The sequence below is a fragment of the Boleophthalmus pectinirostris genome, unplaced genomic scaffold (genome assembly GCF_026225935.1).
Source record: "Boleophthalmus pectinirostris isolate CB_2022bp ecotype Guang Dong unplaced genomic scaffold, ASM2622593v1 HiC_scaffold_12, whole genome shotgun sequence".
NCBI classification, from domain to species: Eukaryota; Metazoa; Chordata; class Actinopteri; order Gobiiformes; family Gobiidae; genus Boleophthalmus; species Boleophthalmus pectinirostris.
Genome location: NW_026571018.1, coordinates 31353043 through 31378953, shown reverse-complemented (window position 1 = coordinate 31378953; position 25911 = coordinate 31353043). Strand labels below are relative to the sequence as shown.

At 41.4% G+C, this 25911-nt stretch overlaps 1 long non-coding RNA gene across 1 annotated transcript in view; it reads left to right on the top strand.

Annotated features, from left to right (window-relative positions):
- LOC129407501 (uncharacterized) overlaps window positions 1–25460 on the top strand; it is a 42607-nt gene extending 17147 nt beyond the window's left edge. The window contains exon 3 of the long non-coding RNA XR_008631570.1: window positions 25112–25460. This is a non-coding gene — a long non-coding RNA (uncharacterized LOC129407501). The remainder of the gene's footprint in view (window positions 1–25111) is intronic.
- The last annotated feature ends 451 nt before the right edge of the window (window positions 25461–25911 follow it).

Below are 25911 nucleotides of genomic sequence, written 5' to 3'. Positions count from 1 at the left end.
GAGGTCGTTCACATTTCCAATTAAATGCCACTTGTATGTGACTCCGGTGTGAACAGTAAAAGGCCCGAAAGTGTCCCGCATGCGCACTGGAGGACACGATGACGTCAACCGCAGCGAGCGTGCTCTGTGTTGATGGAAGTTGTCCAAACATGGAGGTGAGCTTTGAGCACCTGGCAATTTTAAAGTTCCTCTCGTATCGAAGCCAGAACATGAACAACTTGTTTTAAGGAGGAGAATGAGAAGGAGAAGGACGAGGTTTTTGGCCGTGGTGTTTTGTGGGGCAGTGGCAGCGACGTTCGTTGAAAGGAACGTGTGGATGTGGGGACGTAGCCAAGAGTGGTGAGTGGCGATGTGCTTCGCTTCAGTGACACGGAGTTCATTAACAATTTTCGCCTACTTCAGTGCAGAATAGTGACGTTTGTGGCTTGTTGATAACGCGTAGGTCGGATGGATGCGCTTTGGCCGTTCACACTGAAGTCGCATGTCAAAAGATCAGATATGTATCGGTTTTAGGAGCACATATCGAAGTGGCCTGGGTCGCATTTGAAAAAATCGGATCTGTGTCATTCAGACTGTCATTAAAAGATCAGATACAGGTCACACAGAGGCCAAAAAATCGGATTTGGGTCACTTCAGGCTGCAGTCTGAATGCAGCCTTAGTCTCTCCCACATAACCGCCTGCCTCGGTGAGCTTCATTTGACTGGAGACGTCACACTGAGCTCACTTCTTTACACAGTCCACGGTCTCTCATGTAAAACCTATGGCAGCAGTTAGAGCCTCAAACGACCCGTAAAGAGAAGATGAGGAATGAACGGACACTTTATTTTTTCAACAATTACAATAAGTATCTTCATTATTTACCATTACTCGGACCGGCTCAGTAGTACCACCTGTAGCACTGCGGTCCGTGCCCCCCGCTCGGCCCCTTGCATCCGGTTCGTTCAGCTCGTGTTATTGCAGAGGCGTTCTCCTTCATTTACTTTCTGTTAGGGCAGGTTCCTCGTGCATTAGCGCTCATAAATTACCATGGAGACGTGTTGACGTGAACCTCGGCGTGTGTGTGGTGCACTTTGAAGCTCTGGACAAATCAGGGCCTTTGCCGGAACACTGTAAAACAAAACAAAAGGGTCAGAGCAGCCTGGTACTGTAAGCAGAGAGGCAGATGGTGAGGAGTGGTCACATATGCAGAGCCACAGTGCCAACCAGATGGGCATTTGTGTACAAGTCTCTCACCAAGTACTTTGGGACATTTGTGGTAAGATTACAATCAAGAACAAGCTTTTATAGCGGTTAAAGGAGACCTATTCCACTTGTGTCTGTTATAGCTATAATCTATGACACCCGTAGATCATTATGGTATGATTTGGACATTTTAAATCATAATATTCATTTAAAATAACTTCATAAAAGTGGGTTTGTTGACTTCCGTGTTCGAAAACTGCAGTGCCCAATGGGAGCTGATGTCACTGTGAACATCATCACAACAAAGCGCGTTGAAGTTGTCGATACCTCAGATAGATAGCTGCAGATCACACTAACGACCCATGTTATTTTTTTATTTGAACCAAAAAGACTACATTTCGATCGCTTGTATCTTGTCCTTTCGGTCATTACCTAAAGCTCATGACCACAGGTGAGGGGAGGAATGTAGATTGAGCGGTAAATTGAGAGCTTTGTCCTTTGGCTCAGCTCCCTCTTCACCACAACGGTCCGATACAGCGAATCCATCATTGGCGACGCTGCACCGATCCACCTGTCAATCTCACGCTCCATTCTCCCCTCACTCGTGAACAAGACCCCGAGATACATGAACTCCTCCACTTGAGGCAGGGTCAAAATGAGTTTCCCCATGCAGGGTGGCTGGGCGCTCCCTTAGAGAGAGGGTGAGGAGTTCGGAGTAGAGCCGCTGCTCCTCGACGTCGAGAGGAGCAGCTGAGGTTGCTCGGACATCTGTTCCGGATGCCTCCTGGACCCCTCCCTCAGCAGGTATGTCCCACCGGGAGGAAGGACTATGTCTTTCGGCTGGCCTGGGAAAGCCTCGGGGTCCCCCTGGAGGAGCTAAAGGAAGTGACCGGGTTGAAGGAAGTCTGGGAGTCCCTGCTTAGACTGCTGTCCCTGTGACCCGGCCCCGGATAAGTGGAAGAAAATGGATGGATGGAGGACTACGTGACATTGCAGAATCCTACATGAATCACAGATTAAGACAGTAAAATTGGAGAATAAACTACATACAAGTGGGCACGTCCCAGTGATGGTGAAAATAAGGGTCGATCAGCAACATGTTGTCTTGAAAATAAGTGATTAAAGATTACTCAAACATGCACAAATCATTCCAAATAACACTTCGGGTGAGTAAATGGTGAAGGGAAACAACTAAAACATGGATAAAAGCTCTGAAAAGTCAATTTGGCAGAATAGGTCTGATTTAAAACAGGATACATCCAATATTTCATGAATCTCCTGTATCCTTATTAGTCTAGCTCTTGAAGGTGCAGATTCTACTCGAGAGTCCACTACCTGTTTGTTCCTATGGAAACGTCGTTGCTTATTTGCCTGTAATGTTCCACAGTATAGAATTAAACTAACTAATCTAGTGATACCACAAGTTATAAGTCAGATTTGTGGAGAGGCAGCCTGGCTTGGGTATTTTTGAGCAACAAAGAATTAAATAAATGCAAGACTGATAAGTGTAATGGCATACTGTGGAACATTCCAGACACGAGGGACTCCAAACTTCCATAGTGACACTTTTAAATGCCAGGAATTTCATTTGAACGTTGGATGTTTTTACGATCTCTGGATTTAAGACCGCAATTTCTACTGAAATGGAAATAAAACGTAGCTGTTAACTTGAAAAATATTTCCAAGTTAACAGCTTTTAAGTTTCAAGAGAATTTTGAGGTGTGGAGATTTAGACCGGACAAGCTCACGAGAATTCATTTTTCGTAACATATCTCCTACATATTTTACATATTTTATTATTTTTGCTATAATCTCCACCTTGCAAATATTTCCATGTTCCACAAAACGTAGCACGGAGCAAATACCAACCCGCTATTTTGGCGAGCTCCCCGTACACTTTTTTTTTTTTTTTTTTTTTGGCAATCCCTAAATAGCAAACGCAAGATTCCAGTGCTTATTTGGTTACGCCAGCAGCTCCTTTTTTATCATCCAGCTAATAAACTCTAACAGGAAGGACAGATCATACCAGTGGAAAGATAATAGTCGATGTAGCTGTCACTTCGGGGACCGCGGAGCGTGTTCCAGCTCATTCGGACTGTTCAAAACTTCGAAAACATATGTAGCCAGATTTACAATACTGTGACTATGTAGACAGTGTCAGCTTGCAGATCTATGCGCGTGTCTGCGGATATACTTCATGCGAGTAGTTGTAGTAGTAGTTGTAGCAGTAGTAGCGGGGTATGGGGGTTTTGCGCTGTTGTGGACGGGCCCTGGTCAGCGGTGCAGGAATGTGGAAGTCTCTTGAAAAGTAGTTATCAGCTAATGAGAATTCCACTCGGAGCAGGAAGGAAGGGCTTACAGAGCATGTCCCACAGCGGATCAGACTGGATGTTAATCACAACGCTGGAGTTTGAAGGCAAGAGAAGAGAGAGCACAGCGGAGGAGAGGAGAGGAGAAGAGAGGAGTCTAGACCAGAGCAGAGAGAGAGAGAGAGGTGAAAAGACAGAGAGGTAATAGAAGAGAGACAGAGAGAGGGTTGAAGAGAGAGCACAACAATGACCAGAGGAGTCTAGACTAGAGGAGAGAGAGAGAGAGAGGAAATAGAAGAGAGACAGAGAGAGGGATTAAGAGAGAGCACATCAATGACCAGAGGAGTCTAGACTAGAGGAGAGAGAGAGAGAGAGAGGTGAAAAGACAGAGAGGAAATAGAAGAGAGACAGAGAGAGGGTTTAAGAGAGAGCACATCAATGACCAGAGGAGTCTAGACTAGAGGAGAGAGAGAGAGAGAGAGGTGAAAAGACAGAGAGGAAATAGAAGAGAGACAGAGAGAGAGGATTTAAGAGAGAGCACATCAATGACCAGAGGAGTCTAGACTAGAGGAGAGAGAGAGAGAGAGTGAAAAGACAGAGAGGAAATAGAAGAGAGACAGAGAGAGGGATTAAGAGAGAGCACATCAATGACCAGAGGAGTCTAGACCAGAGAGGAGAGAGAGAGAGAGAGGTGAAAAGACAGAGAGGAAATAGAAGAGAGACAGAGAGAGGGATTAAGAGAGAGCACATCAATGACCAGAGGAGTCTAGACTAGAGGAGAGAGAGAGAGAGAGGTGAAAAGACAGAGAGGTAATAGAAGAGAGACAGAGAGAGGGTTTAAGAGAGAGCACATCAATGACCAGAGGAGTCTAGACTAGAGGAGAGAGAGAGAGAGAAGAGGTGAAAAGACAGAGAGGAAATAGAAGAGAGACAGAGAGAGGGTTTAAGAGAGAGCACATCAATGACCAGAGGAGTCTAGACTAGAGGAGAGAGAGAGGGGGAGAAGGAGAGAAGAGAGGTAATATATGAGAGAAGAGTGAGAGAGGTGAAAAGAGATAGAGAGGACACTGCAGAGTAGAGAAGAGAGAGAGAGCTTTTAAGAGTGACAGAGAGAGAGAGGGGTAATAGGATTGACTGAGAGATTATAAGTGTGATACAGAGAGAGAGATTTTAAGAGAGAGAGGGGGAGAGAAAGAGAGAGAGGTTACTAGACTGACAGAGAGAGAGATTTTAAGAGTGACAGAGAGAGAGAGGTAATAGGAGTGACTAAGTGTGATACAGAGAGAGATTTTAAGAGAGAGAGAGAGAGGTTATTGGAGTGATTGAGAAAGAGATATTTTAAGAGTGATAGAAAGACAGAAAAAGAGAGAGAAAGGTCATAGGAGTGACTGAAAGAGATTTTAAGAGTGACAGAGAGAGAGGTTATAGTGACTGAGAGATTTTAAAAATGACACACAGAGAGTGATAGAGAGAGAGAGATAATAAGAATGAAAACGAGAGAGAAGTTATAGGATTGAGAGAGGGGGGGGTTATAGGAGTGTCAGAGAGATTTTAGGAGTTACAGAGAGAGACAGAGAAAGCGAGAGAGAGGTTATAAGGGTGTCAAAGAGAGAGAGAAAGAGAGAGAAGCTATAGGACTGACAGAGATTTAAAGAGTGACCAAGAAAGAGAGAGAGAGAGAGAGATTATAGGAGTGACTGAGAGATTTTCAGAGTGACAGAGAAAGAAAGAGAGAGAAGTTATAAGACTGACAGAGAGAGAGGTTATAGAGAGCAAGAGAGATTTTAAGAGGCACAGAGGGAGAGAGGTTAGAGAGAGAACGATTTTAAGAGCGACAGGTCAACTTGTGGAGGGTGAACGAAAGATCAAGAGGGTTTAAGTCGGACATCCCATAACATAATGAATGATACGGACAGAGACGGAGGAAAACACATGATAGATGGAGGAAGAGAGGAAGAGAGGAAGAGAGAGAGAGAGGGGAAAGTAAAGATAGGAAGAGGTTGTTTTTAAAAGCAGTCTCGGTGTTGTCTTCGTGGTTTGGAGCTAATTGGTTTCAGATGAGAATCAGAGAAGGCCTTAATGTTCCCCATCCTGTGCACTGATCCCCCCTTTTTCAAACCCAAACATCATCTCTCTCTTTCTTTCTCTTTCTCTCTTTCTCTCTCTCTGTCCAAACGTCACTGTCAAGCCTCATGCTCGGAAATCACATGTTTGAAGATAGAATATTATATAATTGTAATGCTGCAATACTTCCTCGCCAACTACTTCAGACTGTATAAAGAAGTGGACGAAGCGAGCGTGACGTCTCCCGTAGCATTCGGGTCCAGTCAAATGAAGCTCATCGAGGCTTGCGGTTATAGATGTGGATTCGGAGGTGAGTTTCGTGTTAGGAATTCCAACCCCGAGTATCCTAGCAACCGCAGAGCCAATCGAGAGAAAGGTTGCTTATTGGCACTGTGGAAGGTTATAATGTTCTTGATTTACGGACAAAATGCAAAATAAAAACCGAAATTTGTCACAGTTTTATATACGAAATGTCCCAGGTGTCCCTATTTTTGACAAATCTGAGCCCTGACAACAGTAAAGAGAGGCATACATAGTAATTTGTTTAGGTAAAATAGAGAAAAGCTGCTTAAAAATGAACAAAATACAAAGAAAATGTGACTATACTGACTTGCATTAGTGCAGAGTGCGCAGTGTTGGGGAGTAACAGATTACATGTACTGAAGTTACGTAATCAGAGTACAAATTATGAGTAACTGTATTCAGTTACAGTTACTGTTTCAGTGAGTGGCAATTGGATTACAGTTACTTTGTTGAAATAAATGGATTACACGGTGGTATTTTCCTGTTTTTACATTTTGGGCTATATCCCTTTTTTTTTTTTTTCCCGTAATTCCACTCATTTCCGGACACTAAACCAGGTCTAAAACCAGGTCTAAACCAGGACTAAAACCAGGTCTAAACCAGGACTAAAACCAGGACTAAAACCAGGACTAAACCAGGACTAAAACCAGGACTAAAACCAGGTCTAAACCAGGACTAAACCAGTCTAAACCAGGACTAAAACCAGGACTAAACCAGGACTAAAACAGGACTAAACCAGGTCTAAAACCAGGTCTAAACCAGGTCTAAAACCAGGACTAAAACCATGTCTAAACCAGGACTAAAACCAGGACTAAACCAGGACTAAAACAGGATTTAACAGGACTAAACCATGCTGCGCAGACCGTGTCTATTCCTCTTCTATCAATAATATTTTTATTACGGTTAAGTAAAGTCTGGACTTTTTATTGTCTTTTAATCAGACAAAACATCTTATGTTACGATATCCTCGTCTTTGCTTCTCTACAGCAAATCAAGTAATCCAAAGTATTCAGATTACGTTACTCACTTTAAGTACCTTAATGGATTACGTTACAAACTACATTTTGGGATGTGTAATCTGTAATTTGTAGTTGAATACATTTTAAAAGTAACCTTCCCAACACAGAGAGCATAACAGTTTTCCTTAATTACTCACATGTTTTACAATTTTATTATTACCACCAACCCAAACCAGGAATGTCCCAGTTTTTTTTTATTTTGAAAATCTGGTCACAGTTAGTTGAGAGAGATCAAATTGTCAAATGTGGAGCTGAACTGAAGATTGGATAATGATGAGAATAGTTGAGCATGAAAATTCCGTTATGGTTGACCAAAAACATGACCAGATCAGTAACAGTTGGTTTGAAATTGTGGGTATAAAAAATGGACGCCTCAATAAAGCGCAGATTAAGGCTCCATCCACACTAGTAACTATTCGTAAGGAGTCGTTTTTCTTGCGGATGCAGTGTTCGTCCACACTAATCCGATGGAAAATGACTCCAGAGACGGAACGATCTGGTGCCGCCAGCTCCCACGAATTCATCCGAGTACAGATCTGATCCGGCACAGTGTGGACACCTGAAATCGCTGATACACTGATGTAGGAGCTCTAGTTGTGTCCTTATTGGACCACGTTCGCTGGGTTCGTGACATCGGTCGTGTGACGTTATTGTGGAAAACAGTTTAAACAAACCAGAGACAAATGGGAAACAGCGGAGCTAATGGTCCACGAAAAGACTGAAAAAGTTACACGGTGCATCTTTAAATATTGTCTATCAATACACCTTCATTTGGCTTATTAAAAATTTACCTGTTTACATTTTATTTTAAAAAGATTCAATTGTGCAAATCAGTTGTACACACTGAAGGAGACATCCACACATTCACCTTTCTCTCTCTCACTCTTACTCTCTCTGTTTTCACCTCTGTCTCTCTTCCCTCTCATTCCAGTTTCACCTCTTTCTTTCTCTCTCTCTCACACACACACACACACACACACGCACACACACACACTCTCTATTTTCACCCCTCTCTCTCACACGCACTCTCTGTTTCTCTCTCTCTCTCTCTCCCTCACCCTATTCTCACCTCTCTCTCTCGCACGCTACTCTCTATTTTTACCTCTCTCTCACACGCACTCTATTTTCACTACTCTCTCTCTCTCTCACACACACACGCACACACACACACTCACGCACACACTGTTTTCGTCTTTCTCTGTTTTTGTCTCTCTTTCTTTCTCTCTTTCATACACACACACTCTGTTTTCACCTCATTCTCTCTCTCGCTCTTTCTCTCTCTCTCTCACACACACACACTCTGTTTTTGTCTTTCTCTGTTTTTGCCTCTCTCTCTTTCTGTCTCTCTCTCATACACACACACACTTTGTTTTCACCTCACTCTCTCTCTCTCTCGCTCTGTCTCTCTCTCTCTCTCTCTCTCTCTCTCACGCACACACTCTCTATTTTCACCTTTCTCTCTCTCTCTCTCTCACTCTGTTTTCATCTTTCTCTGTTTTTGCCTCTCTCTCTTTCTGTCTCTCTTTCTCATGCACACACAACACACAACACTCTCTCTCTCTCTCATACACACACACACTTTGTTTTCACCTCACTCTCTCTCTCTCTCTCTCTCTCTCTCTCTCTCTCTCTCTCTCTCTCTCTCTCATACACACTCTCTATTTTCACCTCTCTCTCTCTCTCTCTGTCTCTCTCTCTTTTGCCGTGAAGGACACCAGGGCTCTGGAGATCCTGTCCCTCAGGAAGAAGCCTGCGTCCCTCCTCCTCCTCCTCCTCCTTTTTCATAACCTATTATTTATGTCTGACAGAGCTGCTCCAGACAAATGGCTGCCATATGGAGAAGAGAGAGAAGGAAGGAGCAGTCAAAGTTTCTCCGGAGACAGATTTGAAATTTCGATCACTCTTGGATCATGCCATGTGAGCTTTATGGAACAGGACTACAGCTTTGGTTCGATTGTAAGAAAAATATAAATACAAAATACAAGTTAGAGTGTTTTTTATCTGGAAAAATAACACTTTGAGACATTATAAAGGTTTAGAATTCAATATTTCATAAGGGACACCTACTGTTACCAAAAAATACACAGATTTTTTCATACTTGTATAATTGTGACTTTGATGGGAAGCGTTTTTTCCAGATAAAACTTGTTAAAAGCTGAAGCTGAAGCTATAACCTGTGAGATATCCGATTCTAGATTTTTTCTACTCTCATTATAAGTACTGGTATCCAAATTTCACCGTATGATATTTTCACAATATGCATCTCACAGTACGATATTTATTGCAGTATTTGTAGATCATAAACATAAAAGTTAAGATTTAAAAGTGCTTAATAAGTTACTGTATTTCATCATATAAATTGCACTGAAACTGAGCAAAGGATCATGGTCTATGTAGTTCCCTCTGTTTCTTTTAGCTGTTGCTGCACCATAATCATGAAAAAGCAAAGATTCGATATATATTCTGACAGTCCACGATATTATTGAGAGAGTTTTGATGATACAATGGCTGGATTTTTTTATTTTTTTTTTGGTAAATATAAGAATAGGCATAGCTGGTGTCTGAGGGATCGTCCAATATGCAGTAGATTTAATGATTGTTGGGTCTTGAAAATTCATGTGAAATTTCATAGTTTCACATTAGTCCAGTTTGTGAAGAGAAGTTGAAGAGAAAAGCTGAACATCACAGGAAGTAGCTCTGTGTGTGACATCACTGATACACTAAATTCCTGAAATGTCTTGACAATTTACGTACATTTTCAGACAGTTTAAACCGTCTTTTAATAAATAATGGTGTTGTCATATATAACATTTTTTTGGGTCTGCATGTAGTTCGGACACATGAGAGAGTGAGTGAATATCCTGTCCTCAGTAGGGTTTTTCCATGCTTATTCCTTTCACTACTACATATATGTGTGAATTGGAATTTTCTATGCTCACCAAAATGAAGACAAAGCACAGAAACAGACTGAACGCTGCACCTGATCCTGCACCCAGGACTGGAACACGCTACAAAAACTCAGACGGGTCCACTCTAATCTTTTTGTTATTACTTTATTGACTATTTTATTGGTTAAACTGAATGTCGAATAGTTGAAAATGTCCAAATAGGCTACTTATGGATCTTTTTAGTGCTGGTTCAATGACTGTTTTTCATTGTTTTAAACTTGACTAATGCTAATTGTTCAAAGAGACACGATCAATAATGGTCAAATCCACCTTTATTTTATGATTTACCAATAATGTCTATTGTAGGGTGACCAAACGTCCGTTTTTCCCCAGACAAGTCAATTTTTTGCCTCCTGTCCTGGGCGTCCGGGTAGTTGTTTTTTTTTTTTGTAAAGTGATGGAAATGTCCAAGTTTTCATTATCATTCATTGGGGCCATTAAATTGAACTTCTCTCGTAGCTCTCTGTGACTCAGAAGGAGCGAGCAGACACAAACAGTCGATCAGTCTGCAACATGCCGAAGCACAAATACGCATTTAACAATGACTTGTACAAGAAATTCTCTGTTTTCCATCCCGGTCGGGACAAGTGGGAGGCCATGTGCACAGGTTGTGAGGTGAGAGTAGCTCAATGTCGAGGTCCAACCCCCCACCCCCGGTAAAGTGTCTGGGTGTTCACAAACAGAAATATGGTGACCCTATTCTATTGACCTGGGTCAAAGGTTTGTGACTTTTAAAATATGGGTCCCCAGAAAAAAAGTTTGGGAAACACTGATATATATTTATTGGTCTAATGTTAAGTATTGTCTTATTTACACTATAGAATTGACACTGTGTATGTCTCAAACGCAGTCCATGCCCAAAAACTATGAACTCAAACTAGCAAAACTAGGCAAGATTTTTTGTCAAAGGTTTTATTTCATTCACACATTATTAAAGTAACCCATTATTAGCCTTTCTACAACTCAAAAGCTCAAAATTCTCCATCCATCAAACGCTTTTCTTCATGGAGATGTCATTGCTTTGTCCAGAATATTTCACAGTATGGTATTAAACATTTTTGTCTTCATGGAGACTAAACCAGACCAAGTTGCAGGTCAGATCTGTGGAGAAGCAACTGAGACTTTGGCTACGTTTATATGATGACGGTCTGAACGCAAAAGTGGCGTTGCATCTTCTCTTTTTATTCCACGTTTAGATGAGTGTTTTCGGGAGGAAATCTGCGTGCATACGGTGACGCAAAAGTGTGTGGAATTCGATTGGTATGCATGCCAGGCGGCTCGGTGGTGATGTATGTGACGTAAACGTGCACACGACGTGAGCAGATCTGACCAGACTTTTGCATCTTGGGCAGTGTAGACAGAAACTCTACGGCGGAGCATATTCAACTTTTCCACTCTGAAGGGTGGTTTCAGATTTTTGTGTTTTTAACCCTCAAAAAACGCAGTCACCGTCTAAACAAAAGGCATTTCCGATAAAATACTTTGTTGTTTTTACCCGCAAGCGTTCTCGTGTAAACAGGCCTTTAGACTTTTCTGATCCACAAGGGAAATTACTTGAAAACTCACAGTCAGAATACTTTTTTCATGTATTTTTGAGCTATAAAGCCATCTGTAATTGAATAAATGTAAGGTAGAGCTGTTTAATGTCATATTGTGGAACATTCCAGGCAGAGAAATGTCCATAGAAACAAGCAGGTGATGTATCTCCGCCAGAAACATTGCACAGTGCAGCTTTAAATTCTTTTTTTTCAGAATTATACGTGAATAAACATAGTTGAGACGTAAAATGGTAGTTTGGCTTTAACATTTCCTCCTTTCCGAGTCCTCTACTCCAATGGAAGTACCTCCTGTCCCATAACATCACCTGTAAGAATCATCTCGTCCCATTGTACGACACGGCTGCTCGCGTAAAACTGCGTAAACTCTGAGTCCTCCGGGAAGCATTTTTCTGCCACATTTAATCCACATAAAGGATTTAATGAGCGCCAATAATAACGTTAACAGGATAGCTGGGATGTTTCAGACATGACTTGTTGGTTGCTCACGTGCACCCATGCGTTTGGAGTCGTGTCGGGCTTGTAAAAAGAGGGCTCTGAGCTACAGGTGCTTCTCCACATACATATACACAGACAGTCAGTGTGAGGTCATGGATGGAAAACACCAGCGATGGAGGTAGCGTCATAACACGAGACGTAAAAGTCATGCGCGTTACATGGAAGCCGGTTGGAGTTAAAAGTGTATTGTGTATGGTCCGACAAATGCTTTTCTTCATGGAGATGTTATTGCTTTTTCTGGAATGTTTTAGCCAGCCTAGTGCCTCCACTCAATTTCATTTCTCTCCAGCGACTAGGTCAGAAATTGGAATACACTAGATGGTTTGCAAGAACCCCAGAACCCCCTTCTTCCTACGGGATTTGGGAAAAGCTTAATACACCAGTTAGTCCCGTTAGCGGTGCATTACATACGTCACGACCAAATAGCAGCGACTGGTAAAATAAAAAAAGTGTACATCTACCGTAGGCCTGTAACGATAACAAATCTTGCAGGACGATTAATTGACCAAGAATTTATTGCGATAAACGATAATATTAACATTTTAAGTCTCTGTAACAAAATTGTCCTTTAAAGTTATTTTAGTGATTGACTTACATTGGAACATTATGTCTCATGTCTCTGTGGCTACTGCTGTTGCTTCGTCATTTTGGTCTTAAAAGTTCATATTAACCCGCGACACAGGATGCTGTTTCTCTATGAGGGATTCGGGATTTCGGGTTCTCCCGGGCGCTAGGCTAGTTGTGTCGCTTTGGGTTTATGTCGGCTGTTGGGGTTTGAGACATTTCTTCTCGTCATTTGCGCGCTCGCTGCATTTGACGCACGTGGCTGTTGAGACGTGTCCCGTTCACTCGTGTTGATTCGGCATCGTGACTTGTTTTGTCACCGATGAACTGTTTTGGTTCTGACAGCGGCGCTAGCTTGTGCTGCTAGCGCACCGCACAGACAGTGGCGCGCTAGCTTGTGTTTCTGCACTCAGACTACGCGCGCATTTGGTTCAAGCGTCATTACACTTGTTAAACGAGAAGAGTCAGAGAGCGATAGAAGCTTCTAACATTCAGTCTCTTTGAGAGCGAGAAAGAGTGAGAAAGAACGAGAGAGAGCAAGGAAAACAAACAAGCATGCAAATAGAATTTATCGTGGCTGGAAAAGTTATCGAGCTCGTTAAAAGTCATCGTACGATTAATAGATTTATTGATTATCGTTACAGGCCTAATCTACCGTCTAGCAAACAAATTCTAATGCTGCGAGGTCAGATGGTTTCCACGAAGTGAAACCGTCTCAGTATGATATTAAACCTTTCTATCTTCACGGAGACCAAACCAGACCAAGTTGCAGGTCAGATCTGTGGAGAGGCGATCCCGCTCACAGTCAGAATGCCTGTTTTTCTAGGTATTTTTGAGCTGTAAAACCACCTGTGATTGAATAAACGGAAGGTAAAGCAGTTTAATGTCATACTGTGGAACATTCCAGGCAGAGCAATGACATAACCATAGAAACAAGCAGGTGACGGACCCTCCTCCAGAAAAGTTACGCAATGCATCTTTAAGTTCAGATTTCAAGTAGTGCTGTATTGTAATTATATCTGGAGTGGATTAATTTTATAAAATAATTTGCGAAGCCATTTGGTATTACAAGGACACAGTTGTTTCTCCGCACACTATAGGCACACAGATTCGCTGACTATTACGGGGTTTGCTGCCTATTCCGACATTTTTCCCGACATGCCGGTATTATGACATGCCTCTATTTAGACGTGCTGGTTTTCTGACAAGTCTTTCTTATTTTTTTGAAAGCTGCGATAGTCTACCCAGGCGTGTCTCTCGCTGTTCTTCGATGTTCTTAACTGAACTATCAAGTCACACAAAACCTGACCAATTGAAATTTTATTACATGTCATACTTTTGGTCATTTGTAATAAAAGCACATTTCTCTCACCTAAGATTAACAGATTTAAGTGCTTCACTTCTGGATGTTTCTGCAGACATCCACAGTGTTTTTCAGTCCCCTGTAATATTTTTTTCATTTATTTTTCCCTAGTAAGTAGTCATATTCGTTTTAATCTGGACAGACCATGTGTGTTCTGATTGGCTAATCCACCTGTCAATCATGCTCATCTGAACTGGTCGATTCACCTGTGACCAGACTCATATCTTTGTAAAGTATTGTAAGTGTAAGTGTGTATTCTGGAACCCAGGCAGCAAATAAACAATAATCATGGATGGGTCAAATGCAAAGGACACTTTTTTTTTTTTCTCGCTGTAAAGTACATCTTAACCGTAAGTTTGAACTTCCATCATTATCATCTCTGCCAACTTTGGAACTTCTATCAGACCTTTGAAAAACTTTTTCTTTTGCTGTGGTTGAACTTGAGTGACTTTGTGTTTACTTATCTGTAAGCAGCTAAACTTTGCTGTGAGTTGGGCTGAACGGGCTGAGGTGGAGGTGCTGTGTAATCATGTACATGTACTTAGAACAAAGTCTACAAGCAGCAATTGTCACCTTATCTTGATGGTGTCACAATGACGTAATACTGGCACACAAAAGATTTTAATTTTCTGGACTTTTGACTATTGTAAAGAAGACCTATTGTACTTGTGTCGGGTATATAGTTAAAATTCATGACACCGTTGGATCATTATTTTATAATTTTCAAATTCTAAATTGCAATTTTCATCAAAAATGCTTAGAAAAATTGTGTACAACAAATATCCAACATTCACAAATGGGTCAAATGCAGAGGACACATTCACTAATGGGACAAATAAAGTATACAGTCCCAGTTTTGAGTCCTGTGTCTCCTGTCCAGGCAGATTTATACGTTGATTTGTCCCAGTTTTATACAAGAAAGGTCAGGATTTTTGACCAGTCTGATCCCTGCCAAGAGTAAAGAGAGGCATAAATTGTCACTTGGTTATGTAAAATACAGAAAAGCTGCTTAAAATGACTAAAGCACAAAAAAAAAGTGACTATACTGACTCACATGTTAGTCATGAATGGACCAAGTGCAGAAAAATTCTCCTTAGTTACGCACTCATTTCACAATTTTATTACGAACCACACCAAATGAGGAGTGTCCCAATTTTTGATTTTGAAAATCTGGTCAAACTACCTTAACCGTAAACTCGAACTTCCACCATTATTACCTCTGCCAACTTTGAAACTGCTATTAGACCTCTGAAAACTTTATATTTCACTGCAGTTGAACTTGATTGATTTGGTATTTACTTATCTGTGTTCAATGTAGTGTCCATTGGGAGCTGACGTCACCGTAAAACATCAACACCACGCAGATTTTTTTTTTCATCTGTACCAAAGTGTTGACGTGACCCTACCAAAACACAAACTTAGGGACTGTTTACATGAAAATGCTTGCCGGTAAAAATGACGAAATATTTTATCAGAAGTGCCTTTCATTTAGACAGTGACGACGTTTTTGGGGCTTAAAAAATGCAAAAATCTGAAACCACCCTCCAGAGGGGAAAAGTTGAATACGCTCCACCGTAGCGTTTCCATCTACACTGCCCAAGACGCAAAACTCTGGTCAGATCTGCTCACATCGCGTACGGGTTTACGTCACATACATACAGTACACAGAAAAAGGAATCGAATTCCACACACTTTTGCATCACCGTATTCACACAGATTTCCTCCCGAAAACTCTTGTCTAAACGCGGAATAAAAAGTGAAGACGCGACGCCACTTTTGCATCTTCTGCTCAGACCGTCATCATATAAACGTAGCCTTAGAATAGGGTGACCATATTTCCATTTGTGAAAATCCGGACACCTTACCGGGGGTGGGGCCTCGACATTGGGTTACTCTCACCTCGCAACCTGTGCACATGGCCTTCCACTTATCCTGACCGGGACGGAAAACGGAGAATTTCTTGTACAAGTCATTGTTAAATGCGCATTTTTGCTTCAGAATGTTGCAGACTGATTGACTGTTTGTGTCTGCTCGCTCCTTCTGAGTCACAGAGAGCTACGAGAGCCGCTCAATTTAATGGCCCCAATGAATGATAATGAAAACCTGGACATTTGCATCACCTAAAAAAAAAAAAAAACACACGGGGAAAAACAGGCATCTTACTTTAGAAAATAAAATTGGAGAACGAAGCAAGTACAGAGCAGGGAGTTCATGCCGATGGGGGTGATGAAAACGGGGGTTGATTAACGATATGACGTCTTGAAAATAAGTGATTAAAGATGACTCAAACATGCACAAATCACTCCAAATAACTTTCAGAGAGTAAATGAAAAGTCTACTTTAACTCTCTCAGCCTCTCTCTGGTTGGGACAGTATTCAAAGTGTTGCCCTATATGTGGGAAAGATCACTGGGACAAAAAAGTACTGTATACCTTAACCGTAAGTTCGAGCTTCCGTTATTATCATCTGTGCCGTCTTTTGAACTGCTATCAGACCTTTGAAAACTTTATCTTTCACTGTAGTTGAACTTGACTGACTTTGTATTTACTTCTCTGTGAGTGCCTAAACTTTGCTGTGAGTTGGGATGAATGGGCTAAGGTGGCTCTGAAGTGTCAGACATAACACTTTTCATGAGAGCAGAGGTGTCGCTACAGCTGCTCCACGTTAGCACCCACCAACATGTGAATCTGACTCTAACGGCGGCTAACTAACTTTGTGCGCCTGGCCAAGTGAGGAGGTACGGTGTTTCGAGGATATTGTAGTTTTGAGCAGAAAGAGTTCTAAAGAGGTATTCAAAAGTAGTTACATGGCAAAAAATACACTCAAGTAAAATGACAAAGGTGTAAACGTCATCACAACAAAGAGTCGGCACCTCTGATGGATAGCCGCAGAGCACTCGCCTGACCAGCCAGTCCCTTCTAGGCTCGATTCACGTTTACGTCACAAACCAGGAAGACGTTTGGAAACATGCAGTGACAACTTCCGGCAGCTCTGTTCGTGATTGTAAGTCTGACAAAATGTAGGAAAAATGAGAAAATGTCCCAGTTTTCTTCATCTACATGTCATTGTAGCGTTCCGTTATGTTCGGCTAATCAACAATTACAACCATACTTCAGTTTTTATCATCACTGACACACAACTCTGAGCGCACTGGGTACATGCAATTAGAAGAGATGAGGCACCAAATTAGAGATGATTCCAAACAGCACAAACATATGCAGTCTTCATTTTACCACTGATCACATTTATTTCGGTGGGTATTATCACAGACAGTAGTGAGTGTTGGGGAAGTTACTTTAAAAGAGTAATGTTTGCTCATTGCTCGTCAGTTCTTTCAAAAGTAATCCTTTACTTAGTTACCCACTATGGAAACTTTTTACATTAATCATTACTTTTTGGTGCTAAACTAAGGCTAAATACCGGCACAAGACCGATAGTCGACATGAACCGTAAGGGAAAGTTGAAAAGAACTTTGAAGATAGGTCAAGAGGACGTGAAACAGCTAAGAGGTAAACGGGTGTGGGTCGGTCTGTCTGCCTGGGGGATTCAAACGGCAGGCAAGGAACGACCGTTCGGTGGGGAGGATCCCCCTTGAGGGACCCCTTCTCTTTGATGGACATCTCCCCAGGTGTTGCTGCCCCCCACCAAGTGCACGAGGTGGTGCGCTGTGACTGGCTCTGGGTCAGCCAGGAAAGGTTCGAAGCGTGCTTTACAGCTCCTCCCAACAAGACCTCCCAGGGCCATGGGTGCCCACTGCACCCTTTCCAACCAGGCAGAGACAGACCCCCCCCCGCTCCCAGCACTAATGTCGACCGAGGTGGACTGTCCTCCCCAACTGCGTCATGCTACCAGGGTGGGGACCGGCCCATGTACATAAAAAAGCAACATTACACCGAAATGAAGAAGGAACTGCGTTTCATTATCCAATTTTTAGTAGTAGTGTCTTACACTAGTTTTAACCAAAAAAGTAGTTACATTACACCCAGCACTGTCGGTAGGCGAGCCCAGTGTCAGTAACTACACCAGACATTGTTATCACATGCTTCCAAACGTCTTCCAAGTTTGTGACGTAAGCGTGAATAGAGCCTATCTAGAAAGACCTGGAACCGGACGATCTCTCTGGTTCATCTGCCTGTCAATCATGCTTTCTGAAATCAGGGAGTGAGGATATGTCTCCAGACTCACTCGTCTTTGTAAAGTTTTGTTAAAGTGTGTGCTTCTGGCTGGCACATCACACTAGAGAGAAGCAGATTTTTTTTTCATTTTTTTTTTTCATTTGTTCTAAAATTACTATGTAGTGCTGCTGAATCCTACATGTATCACAAAGTAAGAAAATAAAATGAGAGAATGAAGTAAGTACAGAGCAGTGGGCATGTACCAGTGGCCGAGAAAAGGGGTTGATCTGTAAAATGGCATCTTGAAAATAAGTGATTAAAGATTACTTAAACATGCACACATCCCTCCACATACAACTACAGGCGTATAAGGCAAGGCAAGTTTATTTGTATAGCACGATTTGTACACAAAGTAATACAAAGTGCTTTTCAGAATAAGAAATACATTAAAATCAAAACATAAGAGACATTAAGTGAGAGAGAAGAATAAATGCTGAGAGAAACTATAACACGGTTGCATTATAGGTCAGCTTTAAAGAAAGAATCATTAGTTCTGAGGCATTATTTGTTGTAAAAAAAAAAAAAAAAAAAGATAAAATCCGTTTTAAATTTCCGTGGAGCGTTGAGTTGCACACATGCTAGTTGTGTTTGTGGTCAGCTGTAGCGTCTCCCGTAGCAGTTTAAACAGGTGCGTTCACTAAGGGTTTTTATCATCTCATCCTTTTGCTTTTACTTCTATCTCGTCCTGTTTATTTTCCTGTTCTGCTTTTTCATGTGCGTCCTTCCTTAGTTCCTGTCTCCTCTCCTCTCCGCTCTCTGAACTTGAATGAAAGTATCTGCTCCGGTCCCGAGGGAGCGGCTGGACACTAATCCCCTCAGGAGCTTCCTACCTCCTACCTCCTTGCCCTGTCCCCTTTGCCAGACTCACTTCCTTCCTCACGTCTAATAGTTATAATAGAATCCCCCTCTTCTCCCTCTTTTTCTTTTCCTCTTTCTCTCTTTCCATCTCACGTTGAATCTTTTTAAGAAGACATATTGTGCTTGAGCCTGCTGTATACTGTAGTTATAATCTATGAGCTATAATCTAAATCGCAATGTTATTCTAAAAGGAATTAATAAAGCTACAAAAATCAAGAAATCAGCTGAATCACTTAAAATCTGTTGTTTTTTTAAATAAAATAATTTAGAATAATCAAAATGACTTCATTTGATACTGTAATAGTCCTGAATAATCTCTGCAAAAAATACTTATTTTTATTCTTAAAGTACTTTTTTTAAACAGGTACAATATATTTTTACTTAAATACACATACTTTTACTTTTACCCCTGTATCTGTACTTTTACTTGAGTAACAAAATTGAGGTTGGTGGTTTAAATCCCGCTCTCAACATAAATATAGTTGGTAGAGCGCTCAGTAGTGTCGTAGTACTCGAGATCAAGACCGGTCTTGAGTACTGCGTCACTACTGAGTTTTTTTACGGTCTTGGTCTGGTCTCGGACCTGATCGCGTTTAGAATCTGTCTTGTCTCAGGCACTTGGACTCGGTCTTGTCTTGAACTCGACCGTGTTTGTACTCGGTCTTGTCTCAGACTCGACCGCGTTTGGACTTGGTCTTGTCTCAGTCTTGAAGGTGTTTGGACTCTGCCTTGTCTCAGTCTTGACGGCGCATGGACTCAGTCTTGTCTCGACTTGACCGCGTTTGGACTTGTCTTGTCTCAGTCTTGAAGGCGCTTGGATGTTTGACTCGATCTTGTCTCGTCTTGAAGGCTCTGGTCTTCTCTCAGTCTTGAAGGTGTTTGGACTCGATCTTGTCTCGGTCTTGAAGGCGCATGGACTCGATCTTTTCTCGGTCTTGAAGGCGCATGGACTAGATCTTGTCTCGGTCTTGAAGGCGCATGGACTCGATCTTGTCTCGGTCTTGAAGGCGCATGGACTTGATCTTGTTTTGAACTCTCTGTCTTTTGTTTCTGACACTCGTCAAGTGCGATCATATTTCATTCGGCCGCTGCTGTCGGCAATAAACTTCTTACAGCGATATGCGGTTGAAGTTTGCCTAATAAAAGTACATAAATGCATCTGTATTTATCACAGTGTAAATGTGCAGAGGCTGGTAAATACTACTGCAAAACTAGTAAGAGAAAGTAACTCCAGTTAGAAACTTGACAGCACAGGTTTAAAAATCTACCCATCTACCTACCCACTCAATTTCTTCACAGTTTCTGCAAAGTGCCAGTGGAAGTTCTCTTAAAGAGGGGGTTCTCAAACTGTGGGTGACACCCGTGGATCATCATGTTATAATTTGCACGTATTAAATGGCAATATTATTCTAAAACGATTTAATAAAAGAAACTAGTCTGCTGATTTCCACATTAGAAAACTGCATTGCCCATTGGGAGCTGACGTTGCCATAAACATCACCACAACAAAGAGTCTCCTGTCTCTCCTCATCATCTCCTATGGATAGCTGCAGATCACATCAGAGAGTACCAAAACACTACAGAGTCCTACATGTATCACCGATTAAGAAAATAAAATTGTAGAAGAGCAGTGAAATCCGTGTATCATTCGTTCATTCGTTTTTCAAAATAAAACCAAAAATAAGAAAACAAAAAAACAACTCATGTTCATTATTTGTCTCCAAAACTTAAACCAGAACTGAACCAGGATTGATCCAGGACTGAACCAGGAGGGCTAAACCAGGACTAATCTTGGACTTGAGAGAGAGAGAAGGGACCTTGGTTTGGACCTGGTTTAGTCCTGGTTTAGATCTGGTTTAGTCCTGGTCTCAGTCCTGGTTCAGTCCGTATGCGACACAAAAGTCCAGCATCTCAGTTTAAGTCACAGAAACGGGAAACGGCTGTTATCTGTTTTTTTCCATTTTTTCATTTTTTTCATTCATTTAAACACAAAATCGAAAACTGAAAAAACGAATCATTATCCTTTTTTTTTTTGTCATTTTGGTTTTGGAGACACATAATGAAGAAAAAGGTTGTTTTTTTTAGTTTTCTTATTTTTGGTTTTATTTTGAAAAACGACTGAACGAATGATACACAGATTCAGTGGGCGTGTAGCGGTGGCAGTGAAAACAGGGGCTGACTGACAATATGTGGTCTTGAAAATAGGTGATTAAAGACCACTCAAATGTGCACAAATCACTCCAAATCACTTTCAGAGGGCAAATGAGAAGGGGAAACAACTATAACTGGTTAATAATAGGTCCACTTTAAGTCTCTCAGCCCCTTTTCTCTCCGTCTCTCTGATTTGGGGAAGTACTCAGAGCAGAATGAGGTATATGGGATCAGAGGTCAGGGTCCAGCTGAGCAGATCCACTCTTTGTTACACAGGGATTAGTGCAGCAGGTGAAAGGAGGGGGCACTTTAAGGACCACCTAACCCCATTATTAGAGTACTACAGATGAGGGTGTTGTACTACAGGTTCATATTGTTTGTGTATTTTACCCAGTGCAGCCTTTAGTGGAGTGTTCAGAAATGCTAACACTGATCGATGCAAAAATAAATAAATAAATGAAATATTATTATTTATATTTTTTACCCATGAAGTTTCACATATACTGGAGTGAAAATAATGATCTCTACAAACCAAGGTAAAATTTTATGCATTTTAAAGGGCTATTCATTCTTCATAAGAACTTTAGGACGCGTAAGTTTCAGAACACATAAGAGAATGAGGTTTGCTCAACTGCACACAGGTGAGCATGAGTCCTGAGCGCTGAGAGCTCATTGAGAAACAGAACCCATACCATGAAGTTACATGCATAAACACTTGCACAAACATGAAACCAGACCTTTAACACGTTCCATGCATTAAGATTTGTAACATTGCATCTATACGTCTTTGCTTTAAACCCACTCAAACATGAAAACAATGATGTCTTGAACACTTCTACCTCACTCATGGTCCGAATACGCCACCTGAAAAAGAATACTTTCACATAAAGCATTGCGGCCGACATAATATGCCACACCTCAATGTATAGGTAGTGCGACATCTACTGGGAAACGCCGGAAATGCAGGAAAAATAAAACATCAACAAGGTTTATTACTATAATTTATTCAAGTTCGGCGGGCCGGATTAAATGGTTTAAAGGGCCGCATATGGCCCCCGGGCCGTAGTTTGCCCACCCCTGGCATAGATGTTTGTATTTTCTCACCATTTCCTCTAGCTGTGACTCAAAACACACCCGTTGGCTCCAGCAGATAAACCACGCTCACATAAATAACCAATCAGAGCGAAGACGTCGGACAATGCTGCCAACTGCTGAACAAAATTCTGCTCAGCTGAGGTGTCGAGAACAAGCCGCAAGAACTTCCAAACAGGAACTGGATGAACAAAATAATGTAGTTTTCTTTAGCCAGCCCTGGGTGCAAAAAGAACATTCTTATGAAGTATGAATAGGCCTTTATAGCAGACGTATTATTATAAATCCACCTTTCAGAGCTTTAACCATGTTCTAGTTGTTTCCCTTCACCATTTACCATCTTGGAGTTGTACTTGAAATGATTGTTGCATGTTTGAGCAATTTTTAATCACATATAGCTAATAATTAAAACCCCATATACACAGTTTTAGAAGCAAAAAGGTGGATTTAGTGTTAAAAAATTGTTTCCACTCCACTCACTTGTCTCACTGTTTTTGTGTTTGTGTGTGTGTCCCACTCATGATGTCTCTGTGTCCCACTCATGGTTTCTTTCTGTCTCTCTCATGGTGTCTGTCTGTCTCAAGCATACTTTCTCTGTCTCACTCTTCGTCTTCTGGTCTTGAGTGTGAGCTTTGAACTCCTCTCTGGGTTCTTTTGAAGGCCAGCTCATAAAACATGCTGTCTTCATGCAGTGTGCGTCTTTGATGGTTTGGTGGACACTTTGTTCAGCGCCAATAGAAAACATGAGACACGACCGCACCCTCTCACAGGAAGGACGGGCCCGTACACATGTACTACACAAGAAAGCAATAGAAAAGATGTGCATGTTTTCAATTGGGCGAGAGGGTTCTGTAAAATAGTGTGATCTGGTCATTTAAAGTGCATAGAACACATATGGAGTGTAGTAAACAAAAAAATAAACTCAAAATAACTCTGGAAAAACATTTCTTGACCCTGATGCTACAGCTGTGAAGTGAAAACTATTTCAGGAGAGAAAGCCAAGGGTTTGCTGCACTGCTGACAGAGCAAAAGTCGGCTAAGATTAGAATATAGATTTGCTACATTATACCATATATTTTGCGTCTTATATTTGATGTCTCCTATATGTATCTGAACTGTATAAAGTAGGACAAGAAACACTGGATGAGATGTAGTACCCAAATACATTGTGTGTATTTTGATTGGTATGCGCAGCAAACAATGCAGATTAAGTGGCAAAACTATGTGTCTGCCCAATGTAGGGTCAGCAATGGGGTCAGACAGGAAGGAGTTCTGTCTCAAGTTTTATTTAATTTGTATCTAAATGAACTGTCAACAGAGTTTAAAACATGTAAAACTGGTTGTGTAGCTGGAAATCTTGTGGTGAATCATTTAATGTACGCAGATGACTTGGTCTTTTTTAGTCCGAGCACCGCTGGTCTCCAGCAGCTACTCAACATGTGTTCAGCTTACGGTGTGGAGCAGCATATAAAGTATAATGCAACCAAGAGTACGGACATGATCTGTGGGAACAAAGAAAACGAGCACATAAGATATCCTGACTTTTGCCTGTCAAATATTGTGTTGAGTGTTAAAAAAAAAATGTAATATCTTGGGCATATCATCACTGCGCACATGGCAAAATACTCTTATGCGCAAGTTTGGCTCTTGTACAAATGATGTAAATTTGTTATTGTTTAAATCATATTGTACACCATCGTAAACAGCCTCTAGCCTGATTCATCAGCCAGTTTCACTTCGTAGAAACCGTCTGACCTCGCAGGATTAGAATTTGTTCGCTCGATGGTAAGCGGGTACTTTTTTTGATGTTTTAATGCACCGCTAACTGGCTAACTGGTATATTCAGCTTTTCTCAAATCCTGTAGGAAGAAGGACAATACTGTCTTTCCCCTTGATAAAATTCACCAAACATTCTCTTTATTCTGACTTTAAATCCTCGATCTCATGAATCGTTGCCAACACAGAATGTATGACTCTTCGCTGTTTGGCTGGTGCCTGTACTTCTGGGGTTCTTGGAAACCGTCTAGTGTATTCTGATTCCTAACCTAATCGCTGGAGAAATGAAATTGAACAGAGGCAGTAGGTGGCACCAGCCTGGCTACACAGCCTCTGGATTAATTACAAAAAAGCTAGTTTGCAAAGACTGCAGGTGCCTACAATGATGCTTTGTGGGTGTTTTTGAGGAGGCCACAATGGATGAGTGTGACGGAGTTGTTTGTTACTGCTCGAGTGAACACTGCAAGTTGCACTAATGCTTGAGATTCAGTGCAATGCAATATCAGTCCAAGATGTGGAGACATTGGTGTGGCTGTCTTTTAAAAATATAAATGTTTATTGTTCTGTAACGTCACTGTCTTTGTCTGTTTTAAAAATGGACCATGAGTCCGGAATAAAGATGAATTAAAAATTGTAGTGCCCAGAGTTAGCACAGAGTTAGTGTAGTTATCATAATTATATTGACAATTTAAAAACTTAAACCAAAAATCTAGGTTAGTTGTATAGGCATGATAGGTTATAATTTTAATAACTGTCTTTCATTATAATAAATGTCAGTAATTACAGACATGACGGTGGAAATAAGAGATTAGGAGAAAGATTTTGTCCTAAGCACTTAAGCCTCAAATACATGACATGTAGGATGATTCAATGTGCATTTATCAACTGAAATACAACTTTGAACTTAAGACAGTGACAAGGAACATGATTGTAACCTTGTTAGAAGCTCATAAAAGTCAATCTTGCATTGTGAGGGTTTCTTTCTGCCCCTTCTACCCCTCCTTTCCCTGCTCCCTCTTCCCTTCTCTCCTTATTTGGCATTTCCTGGGCGGGTCCCCAATTCATCACACCTGCTGAGCTCCACTCCTGGTTCCCATCAAGTAATCATCTCCTGCAATAAGAAACCGGCTGACCTGCTCTCCGGTGCCAGATTGTTCTGTCAACCCAGTGGTGAACAACTCAGGCTTTTTTGTGTGTTTTTGAGCATTCGGAAGATTTATATTCTTACCTGTTTCTTTTGTCTGTTCCTCAGTTCTTCTGTTTGGAGCCACAGCCTCATCCTGTTGCCACCTGTTCCGCAAGCCCCTGGTCAGCCTCATCCCCACATACCTCGCACTTACACCAACCTGGACCCATCCTGCCTCCCCTGGAACCGATCCCCTTTCCGAGACTATTTTTGTTAATAAATACTTTTGGTTTCTGCATATTTGGGTTCGACCAGTGATTTTCCTTAACATGCATAACATGTTCTCTTTAATGTACCTCTAACCCAGGGGTGGGCAAACTACGGCCCGGGGGCCATATGCGGCGGCCCTTTAATCTTCTTAATCTGGCCCACCGAACTTGATAATATCCTAAGTAATTTCAATAAATAGTAAATATCGTGGGACCTGAAAGACAGATATTTTGTTGTAATGATTTTCAATTATAGGATATTTCAATAACATAAGATATTTTCTACATATCCCATGTGCCAAAAACTCATCCGTGTATAGTCAAGTGGCCCTCGAGTCAAAAACCCACCCCAAAAAGTGTCGAAAAAAAGTTGTCTGAAAACTCAAGAAAAAATGGTTTAGTTGATTTAGTTTTAGCCTCAGACAGAGCAGCGCCCACAGTTAGCATTATACTATCATTCAAAAGTATTTCTGTCGGTAGATTTGCAAGTGAGCAGAACATTTCCGGACCCAGGTAAACACTGTTGGCCTAATACATCATCATTTGAACTTCCTGCCACCTGCCATGTCCAAAATGAGCCCGATGGCAGTAATCTGTTCTGTGTAATTAGTTAAAACATGTAATTACTTTAACATGCCAATTACACAACAGAGACAA